Source organism: Palaemon carinicauda, chromosome 32, assembly GCF_036898095.1.
Source record: "Palaemon carinicauda isolate YSFRI2023 chromosome 32, ASM3689809v2, whole genome shotgun sequence".
NCBI classification, from domain to species: domain Eukaryota; kingdom Metazoa; phylum Arthropoda; class Malacostraca; order Decapoda; family Palaemonidae; genus Palaemon; species Palaemon carinicauda.
The window spans coordinates 69,050,435-69,060,434 of record NC_090756.1 but is presented as its reverse complement, the minus strand read 5'-3'; positions in this window follow the sequence as shown (position 1 = coordinate 69,060,434).

Here is a 10,000-nt window from a genome sequence, read left to right as displayed (position 1 = left end):
CTTGTAGTTATCGCGCACAGAAGATCATGTCTATGGTCCCGCGGGAAGGTCGAAAGCCGCACTGGGACTCTGGCAGGACGTGTTCTGCGAGAATAAGGAGGCGGTCAAGGAGAATCCGAGCGAGAATCTTACTCGCGATGCTTAGTAGTGATATTCCCCGGTAGTTGTTACAGTTCTCCCTGTCTCCCTTCTTGAAGATGGTAATGATGTTTGCATCGTGGAAGTCATTGGGGGGGTCTTGGTCTCCCATATTTTCAGTATAAGGAGCATTAAACGGTTCCTCAAGCCGGGGCCACCGTGAGTGAGGAGCTCCAACGGAATGTTGTCTGGCCCTGGGGCTTTGCCGGGCTTCATGCGCTGCAAGGCCTTGTTGAAGTCATGGATGGAGGGTGGTAGTGCCATCCAGTGACGGACGCGATGCTGCGGGGTCATTCGCAGGAGATTGTCTGGGGTGTCTGCTTGGTCATTGAGGAGGTTCTCAAAGTGAGACCTCCACCTGGCCAGGATGCCCTCGCTGTCGGTGATGGTCGTGGCCCCATCCGCGTCCTTCAGGCTGCCCACTGATGACCGTGTGGGACCGAATATTTCTTTTGTTGCTGCATAGAAGCTGCACAGGTCACGTTGGTCAGCGAAACTCTGTATTTCTGCAGCTTTTCTTTGCCACCAGGTGTTCTGGGCTTCCCGGATACCTCTTTGGCAACCAGCTTCAGCTACCTTGTGAGCACATTTGTTAGCTGCTGTTGGTTGGTTTTCCAAAGTCAGGCGTGCTTGTCGTTTGGTTTCAATGAGAAGAGAGATGGTAGCATCATTCTCATCAAACCAATCCTGCCGTTTCTTGGTGGTGTAGCCTAGTGTTTCCTCCGCGGCACGGGCCATGGCGTTTCTGAGGGTGGTCCAGTGGTGCTCGACAGTGGCCTGACCCACAGGGTCTGCGAGGTATTGTTCGCAGGCCTCCTTGTAGTTCTGTGTCACCTGTGGGTTGTGGAGCTTACTACATTCAAAGCGTTGGTGTGGTACGCTGTCAGGTGCCCTTCTGGGTGGTCGTAGGGTCGTCACGGAGAGTCGGGAGATGAGGAGTCTGTGGTCCGTCCAGCAGTCGTCCGCTCCGGGCATGGATCGGGTGATGTGGATGTCTCCTCGGTCTCTGGCTCTGGTCAGGACGTAGTCCAGGGTGTGCCAGTGTTTAGACCGTGGGTGTCTCCATGTGGTCTTTTGTCGCTTTGGTAACTGGAAGATGGTGTTGGTTACCACAAGTTGGTGTTCTGCACACAGACCCAGTAGGAGTTGGCCATTGGCGTTGCAATTTCCAACGCCATGGCGGCCGATGATTCCCTCCCACAGGCGATGGTCTTTGCCTACTCGGGCATTAAAGTCGCCAAGCACAACGAGCTTGTCATTGGCGGGCACTGCCTGGATGGTGCGGTCGAGCTGGGTATAGAAGGCAGCTTTGTTATCATTGGTTGAGGTCATAGTCGGGGCGTAGACAGAGATCAGGGTGAGATGTCTGTCCCGCGTGATGGGGATGCGGACAGTCATCAGGCGCTCACTCATGGACTTGGGAGCGAGGTTGTGCTGCTGCACTAGCTGCGAGGCTCCTCTAGGGCCTTGCCTTTCCAGAAGATGGTGTAGCCTGTTCCAGCTTCCCTGATGTTGCCCTCTTCGGGTAGTCTGGTCTCGCTAAGAGCCGCCACATCAACATTGAAGCGGGCTAGCTCCTTGCAGACGAGGGCTGTACGTCGTTCCGGGCGGTTGGTGTTCGTCACGTCTTGGAGGGTGCGGATGTTCCACGCACCTAGGTTAATATTTTTTTCTTGTTAGTTCGACCGCATTAGTGGGATGTCCGCCAGCCGCGGTGAGCTGACCAGACGGGTTTGCCGTGTCCGATGTTTACCCCACCTTTTCTAGGGGCCTCCCCATATGGGGTGGGCTTCGGTGTCGTCAATAGGCCAGCCCAGTCACGGGTCCAGCTGCCGAACTCTGGTGTCACGGCACCGTCACCAGAGAGCGACTAAATCTTAGACTCGCCGCCTGAGTGCAGTCGTGGGCTAAGGGCTTCCAGCTATCCAGGCCTGCCCCTTCACCCATGGTGCTGTCGCCTCAGGACTTGCTGGTGGTGATGATGATGATGATGGTGAGAAAGAGATGAAGAAGGGTGGAGGAAACGACAGAATGCCAGTAGCTAGGTATATTGTTTTGGGTGGTCGTGGCTTTGCAACGGCCACGCACACACACTTGGCCCACATCATTTTCACCGCGGCTCAAGACATATGAGACAGGTGGCTTCTCCGATGTTGGTTGCATCGGGCTGCCGGGTTCTTGTTATGTCAAGGCCCGCCTTGTTGTTTGCCCGACAGGCATTGCCCTCTTCCGCCGGTGCTGGAAGCTCCGCCGTTGGGGTCTTGTTTGGTTTGGTTTTGGAGTTTTCCTTCTCCTAGCCTTTGCCTATCTTAAAATAAAGGAGAAGGCCTATAGGGATCCAATCTTGGTCTGGCCTCTCAGAACTGGCCTTAGCGGTATGGTTGAGCCTGCCAGGGTGGATAAACTACCCCACCACCATTGCCCAGCCCATCATTGGGACACTCAAGCCCCTCTACTGCAGCAAAGTGCTGGACCATCAAAGGGGTATATATATATATATATATATATATATATATATATATATATATATATATATATATATATATATATATATATATATATATATATATATATATATATATATAATATATATATATATAATATATATAATATTCTATATATATATATATATATATATATATATATATATATATATATATATATATATATATATATATATATATATATATATATATATATATTATATATATATATATATATATATATATAATTTATATATATATATATATATATATATATATATATATATATATATATATATATATATATATATATATATATATATATAATATATATATATATATATATATATATATATATATATATATGTATATATATATATATATATGTATATATATATATATATATATATATATATATATATATATATATATATATATATATATATATATATATATATATATATATATATATATATATATATATATATATAAAGTATTAATAAAAAAATATTTTCCGTTAATTGAAGTATAATTCAAAATGAATAATAATAATAATAATAATAATACTAATAATAATAATAATAATAATAATAATAATAATAATAATAATAATAATAATAATAATAATATCGTGGTAGGAGACCTCGTCCTCTCTCTGTTAGCTGGTAGAGTCGAATTATGGGTTGTCATCATCAAATTCTCGGTAGTCCTCATCAGAGGCGTCCTCATCTTCGTCATGGTCGCTGTCAGGTTCAGGATGGGTGTCTGGATCGGTACTGTCTTCATTCTGCTCTGCTCTTCTTTCTCTGGTGTTGACCCATTCCTCCTCGAGACGGGAATTATATTGGCATGACTACTATGAGTCTTTCCAGAGAATTTCTTGCAATGCACAGCAAGGGGCTATAAAGAATCATGCCCTACAAAGACACAACACCCATATTTGTCGAGCTGACATCCTCAGTAACACCAAGGTTATTGGTAGCGCCCCAGATAGTCGAAGTCTACTCATACTAGAAGCTCTACTGATACAGCAAGATAAACCCACCCTTAATACGACTCAAGAGATGTCTTGTTACCATCAAGCCGCCGTATTGATACATCAAGAAACTCCCATCAAGGAGGACCTAATGAAGACACCACCAACCACGAAAATACCCCGAATTTTGACGGCAGAGTAGGAAATGATCTCAGCCACGTGGGACAGTTTGCTGAGCGGGAGAGCAGCCTGGCTGGCTCAGAACGCGCCTCAGCCAATCAAAATTCAGGTCCCCCGACGACATCACAGACTGGTATTCCCGGCCGAGCTTATCGTACACCAGACACCAGACCATACCAGTTCCGATCAACCAATGAAAATAGGAGGCCACTCACCTATAATCCTAATCAGGGGTATATATACCCCCTGACTGCAGCATCCACCTCAATCTCTACCTGTGACGAGGAAGAACTTATCTTCGAAACGCGTCGTAGTTTCTACTATTTTGTATTAGAAGTTTTACTTGTATTTTGTGAGAATATACTTGAGAAGTCTTCCCGTTTTTTTTCATTCACCTGACCGATGAATTTTTCAAGTCTGCTGGCTGATTGCAGCGCTCTAGAGAAGAGAATTATCCGGAAAATAGAAAAATTGGATAAGAAAATATACTCTGCCGATGCAGCTGTTACTTTTAATAATAATTGTTTTAATAATAATAATAATAATAATAATGATAATGAAAATATTAAATCTAGCAATAATAATAATAATAATAATAATAATAATAATAATAATAATCTTAATCATAATCATAATCATAATCATAATCATAATCATAATCATAATGTTAATGATAATGATGATAATGATAATAATGCAAATTATGATCATAACCAATATATCATATTTCTTAATAATACTAATACTAATAAAAATAATAATAATAATAATAATAATAATAATAATAACTATAATAATAATAATCATAATCATAATCATAATCATAATGTTAATGATAATGATAATAATGATAATAATGCAAATAATGATAATAACCAATATATCATATTTCTTAAAAAAGATTTCACCACAAAAATCTTAACATCTGTCTAAACAAGCCAGTTAAAATTTTATAAAGAAAATAACAAAATAGTCACGTTATGTAAGGGAGGGTGACCCGAGATATCTTTGTTTCCCTATTCAGGTCATTTATATATATTCATTTAGAGATTTGTTCCTGAGTTATTTTCTGTCATTAATTCATGACTTGTAATTATATCTAAACCTAGAGATTTATTCTTTTCGGCTTTTTAAACTTTAAATTGGAAATTCAGTTTTGTCCATTTATCAACCCCTTCAAGTATTCCCTTAGAACCCTTAAAACCCTTAGAGCCCTTAGAATCATTAGGATATCCAGGAAACTCGTTCGTTGTTGTTTTGTTGTTGAAGATTGCCTGGCCCTTCAGGCCAGACACGGGCTTTGGCAACCTTGCAGCCCGTAGGTGTTTAGGTAGGATATATTGGGATAGGTAGTTGGGAGGGGGATATTCTGCAAAATTAATTTTAGGATATTGGGATAGGTTTTAGGTTGTGATGGGTTGTTTAAGAGAGGAGTAATTGACTGTGGGAAGGGGATGCCTTACCATGAGCCCACTGGCTCCAGTCTTAGTTAGAAAGAAAGAATTATAGTAGCAAGTCCCGATAAGTAGGAGAGCTCGGGAAGGAGTTGAAAAGTTTACAGTTTGAGAAGTTGATATAGGTGAAGTAAAAAACTTTGTAGTGGTTTAAGCTTAAGTTGTGAGATAGAGGGATAGTGTGAGATTTCAGATGAGTGGGAGAGAGCTGAAAGAGGGAATTATAGCAGTTATAGTAGTAAAGATAGGTTGGAATAAAAAAAAAATTCCTGTACCTGTGAATAAGTAAAGAAAAAAAAGTAAAAATAAAGGTTACTTATGATTTTATTTATTGAGACTTACAAAGGTGGTTTGGACGGATGCCTGAACTAAAAAAAAAAAAAAAAAAAAAAAAAAAGAGATTGAAGGTGAAAAAGGTGCTGAATATCAAAAAGACCGCCTACGGCTCCGTTCCCAGTTCCAGCGTTGAAAAAAGGACGGGAAGGCAAAACTGCTTCCTTATAAGAAGTGCGAGTTGTTGCCCTCAGCCGCCAGCACCCGTTCTGACTCCAGCAAGGGAGATAGCTAAGAGGAGAGAAAGATATGTTGTAAGTCAAAAAGACCGCCGACGACTCCGACCTCAATTCCAGACTGAAAACAGGTCGGGAAAACAAAAGTGCCTCCTTATAAGGAGCGCGAGTTGTTGTCCTCAGCCGCCAACAATCGTTCTGCTCCCAGCATAGAAATTGCAGGGTGGATAAGGTTTCTCTTTATTTTCCGCTTAGATTTCTCGTTGGCTTTGTTGCTACGTTATCTCGGTGGAGGGTAGCTGTGGAGAAAGGCTGAGAGGGTGTTATGATTGTCAATTATATGCTTGACAATTGCTGTTGCAGTTGCAGGAGTATTGGGATTAGTATCCTGCCGAAGCAGGCTTGTTTCCTGACAATGCTGTAGATAGTACTGTTAAGGTTCTTCTGTGTCTTGATTACATTACTTGCATGGTCTAATTGGTTTATGCTGTGCTGCAGGGTCTTCGCCATTATCCAAGATGATTTGCCAGTTGAATAGATATCCCAGTCGCAGTCTGCAGATGATTATTGCGTCCTGGCGAGGTGTTTTTCTTGCAATTGGGTGTGGTAGTATGTTTGTAGCTTCAATATACCACTTTGCTGATTTTGATCCATCTAGGAAGGCTCTCCTTACTTCACTAGTCTTTTGGATGTTGCAGTAGGCAGCCATTTAATTTTTAATGGTTTTTAATTACTGTTGCAGGGTAATGCTAATGGTTTGGCACATTAAGGCTGATTTAACTAGGTGGTCGGCCTCGTCGTTGCCAGAGATTCCAGTATGACTTGAAATCCAATTCAAGGTGACTTGCCTATTGTTTCTTTGGTGGAGCAAGGCTAAGAATTGAATTGCATTGATGAGGTAAACATTCTCTGTAGGTTCCTTGTTGCTGAGGGCCAGAATGGCTCCTCTGGAATCTGTATGGATCGTTATGTTCCCGTCTTGTTGGTTGGCAGAGTGTTCTAGAGCTTTTGCAATGGCCACTAGTTCAGTTTGTAGTGTGGAAGCAAGGTTGGAAAGTCTCCAGTTTTCTTTATATCCTGATGTAGAGATAACTGCAGCAGCAGCTGCAGGGATTGCACGTTCTACTGATCCATCCCTATAATAGGTGTGAGGCGCAGGTGTGTTCCTTATTGCATTTTTTGCAGCTACAGTAAGTTGCTCTGGCGTGCAGAGAGCCTTGCTTGCTGCTGGTAGGATGGTGAAGTTATGTTTGATAGGATCAGAAGCCCAAGGAGCAGGAGGGATGTATCCATCATACATTTGTTGTCCCTTGGTCTTGTGAGCCTCATTTTGCATCTGCATTCTTCTGAGTGTATCCAGTAGTTAATTGCATGGGAATTTGGCGGATCCAGTTCTTCAGCAAGAGGTAGAAGCCTTTTTATTTTATTGTTGAGTAGGCATTTTCTGTCTGCGATGATTTACTTGAATATAATGCTGCTTTTCAAAATGTCAATCCTGGCTGACAGGGGGATTAGGTTGGTTTCTGCTCTAAGTAAGCAGAGTCTTGTCCACATTGGAGAGCCACTAATGAGTCTCATGGCATTGTTTTGGACTACTTCTAATGATGCTTTTTGAGTGTCGGTCAATGCAGTGAGTGTATTTTGCATAATGAATGTGGAATCGAGTTGCTTGTAGGTAAAACAGTCTTAGGAGGCTGTTTGATACTCCTTGTTTAAGGGAGGTCATTCGTTTCATGTCTGATAGACGAATTTTTGTCTCCTCTCTGAGGTAGGTTACTTCATTGGCTGGTGATAGGGTTTTGCTAATGATTACCCCAAGGTACATGAATTGACTCACCCATTCGATGTCCTCACCCCTCAGTGTGAAGTTCTGAGGGTTTTGTGAATGTTTTATAGCCATTACTTTTTTTTTCGTATTGATCTTTAGGCCAAGATCATTGCATTTGGCTTGGATCATGCCAAGTGCTTTTTGAGTGATATATCTAGCATGAGATTTATTTAGACATACAATGCATATATCATCGGCATATATGAAGATTTCCACACCATTTGGGAGTTTTAAAGTGGCTAAGTTCTCCATTAGTAGGTTGAAAAGGTAGGGGCTAAGTATTCCTCCTTGTGGTGTACCGTTTTCTAGGTGGATGAACTCTGTGGTTTTTCCTTGGAAAGTGACTCTGGCTTCTCGGTTTTGTGTGTAGTTTCGAGTCCAGGCCAGTAAGTGTCCTTTCACTCTTTTTTCAACAAGTATGAAGAGTATAGCTGGTGAGCTGGCTAGCTCAAAGGCTTTCTCGAGATCAAGGAATATGACAAAAGGTTTTTTGTCATTAATTGTTGAGAAGACATCTGTGATGCATTCTTAAGTGTCTATGCCGCTTCTGTAGGCATATAGGCGATGATGTGGTTGGCCTATTTTCCACTGCAGTCTGTTGAGTACCATTCTCTCAGCTACTTTCTCTGTGCAGCTTATCAACGCTATAGGTCGGTAGGTGTCTGGCTCCTTGGGTTTTGGAATTGGCTTGGTGTCTTGCTGGTTCCATGTGGTTGGACGTAGTCTCTCGGTGTATGTCCTGTTAATCAAATGCAAGTAGACCAATTTAGCAAGATTTCCCATGTTCCTCAGCACACTATATGTGATGAGGTAAGCTCCAGGGGCAGTGTCCTTCCTGCCTTTTGCAAGGGCCGTATTTAGTTCCTCCATGGTATAGGGGTGATTAGTATCATCTACCATGTTGCAGGCTGCTTCAATGATATTGTTCCTAATTGGGAGCAGTGTTCTCTGCCTGTTAATAGTTTGCAGAGGTAGATTGGTGCTTTTTACTCTGTCCGCAAAGTTGTTAGCAATCGTATTGGCTTCAGCTAATGGGTCTGGGTGTGTGACTCTGGGTGTGTTGTACTTCCCAGAGACTTTGTTAAACCAGCCCCATATTTTGGCTAGGGATATGCAGAAGTTGACCTCGTTGTACCTTGAGTACCATTTGTCTAGTTTTACTTCCAGTGATACTTGCACAGAATGTTTGATGATCTCTACAAGTAAATTATGTAGCTCATCAGTTCTGTGTCTTCTGAGAAGTTTCCTGGTTTTGTTTATTCTGGCATTCATTTCTTTGATGCGTCTGTTATAGTACCAGGCGTCAGCATGTTCCTTCTCAGAGTTCTTTTTTTGTAGCATGGATACACTGGCTGCTACCTCTAGTTGTTTGCTGAAATCGGTTGATAGGGTGGAGATATCATTGTGCGGGTTTTTTATATATTCCAAAGCCCACTCTGTCATAGCTGTTTCAAATTTTTCCCAGTTGGCAAACTCTGGGTTCCACCTTTTTGGGGGTGGAGGAGGAGGGGGGTATTTCTGCAATTCGAGTTTAACTTCAATAGCAAAGTGATCACTGGTTAGTACAGGATGTAGTTGCCATTTAGCTCCTCTTTGTGTGGCACTGGATAAGAAGGTGAGATCTAGGCGACCTCCTTTTAGATGGGTGGCTTCTGTGACGTGTTGAGCAGTGCTATATCAGGATATTCTTGCAGTAGGGCAAGTAAGTGTCTGCCAGTTTGATTTTTTCTGATATTGAGTTCAGGAACTGATGATGAATGTTGAAGTGGCCTGCAATAATTGAGTCATCGTTGGAGGCTGCTGCGAATTGCCTCCGCATTGATGATTTTTGCTGGGGACTTGTAGATGTTGTGGACTGTTAACGTCGTGGCTAGCAGGAATATCTGGACACTAAGAGTCTCTGCCTCTGTCCCACAGTCTATGCTTGGTAGTAGTTTGGAGGGGATGCTGCTTTTGATAAGGGTGGTCAGTCCTCTTGTCGTTGGTGATAGATACGTTGTGTATACTTGGTATACTGAGAACGTAAATGGTGTGTTCTCATTAAGCAGAGTTTCTTGCAGTATGATAATGTCAGGGTCTTGCACTGAGGTTTGAGAATGGAGGAATGCAAACTTGTTTCGAGGTCTAAAATATTCCATTGGAGCACTTTCACTTGGGTGATTTGGTTGTTGCAAGTAGTTGTATTAGGTCCATTTGCAGGAGTAACTATGAAGGGAATTGAGATCTTAGTTCCTTGGCAGCGTTGCTAACAAAAACTCATCAACAGACTCCTGTGTAAATTTGATTTTGCGGGATCGCAAGAAGTTGCGAAGGATGTTGCTGATAGCTGCTAGCAGAGCATCCATAGGGCAAGCAGAAAGGTCGTACTCACTGCTGTCAATGTTTGAAGGATATTTGGAGGGGCGTGAGGCACTAGATTTGCTTGTGACGGT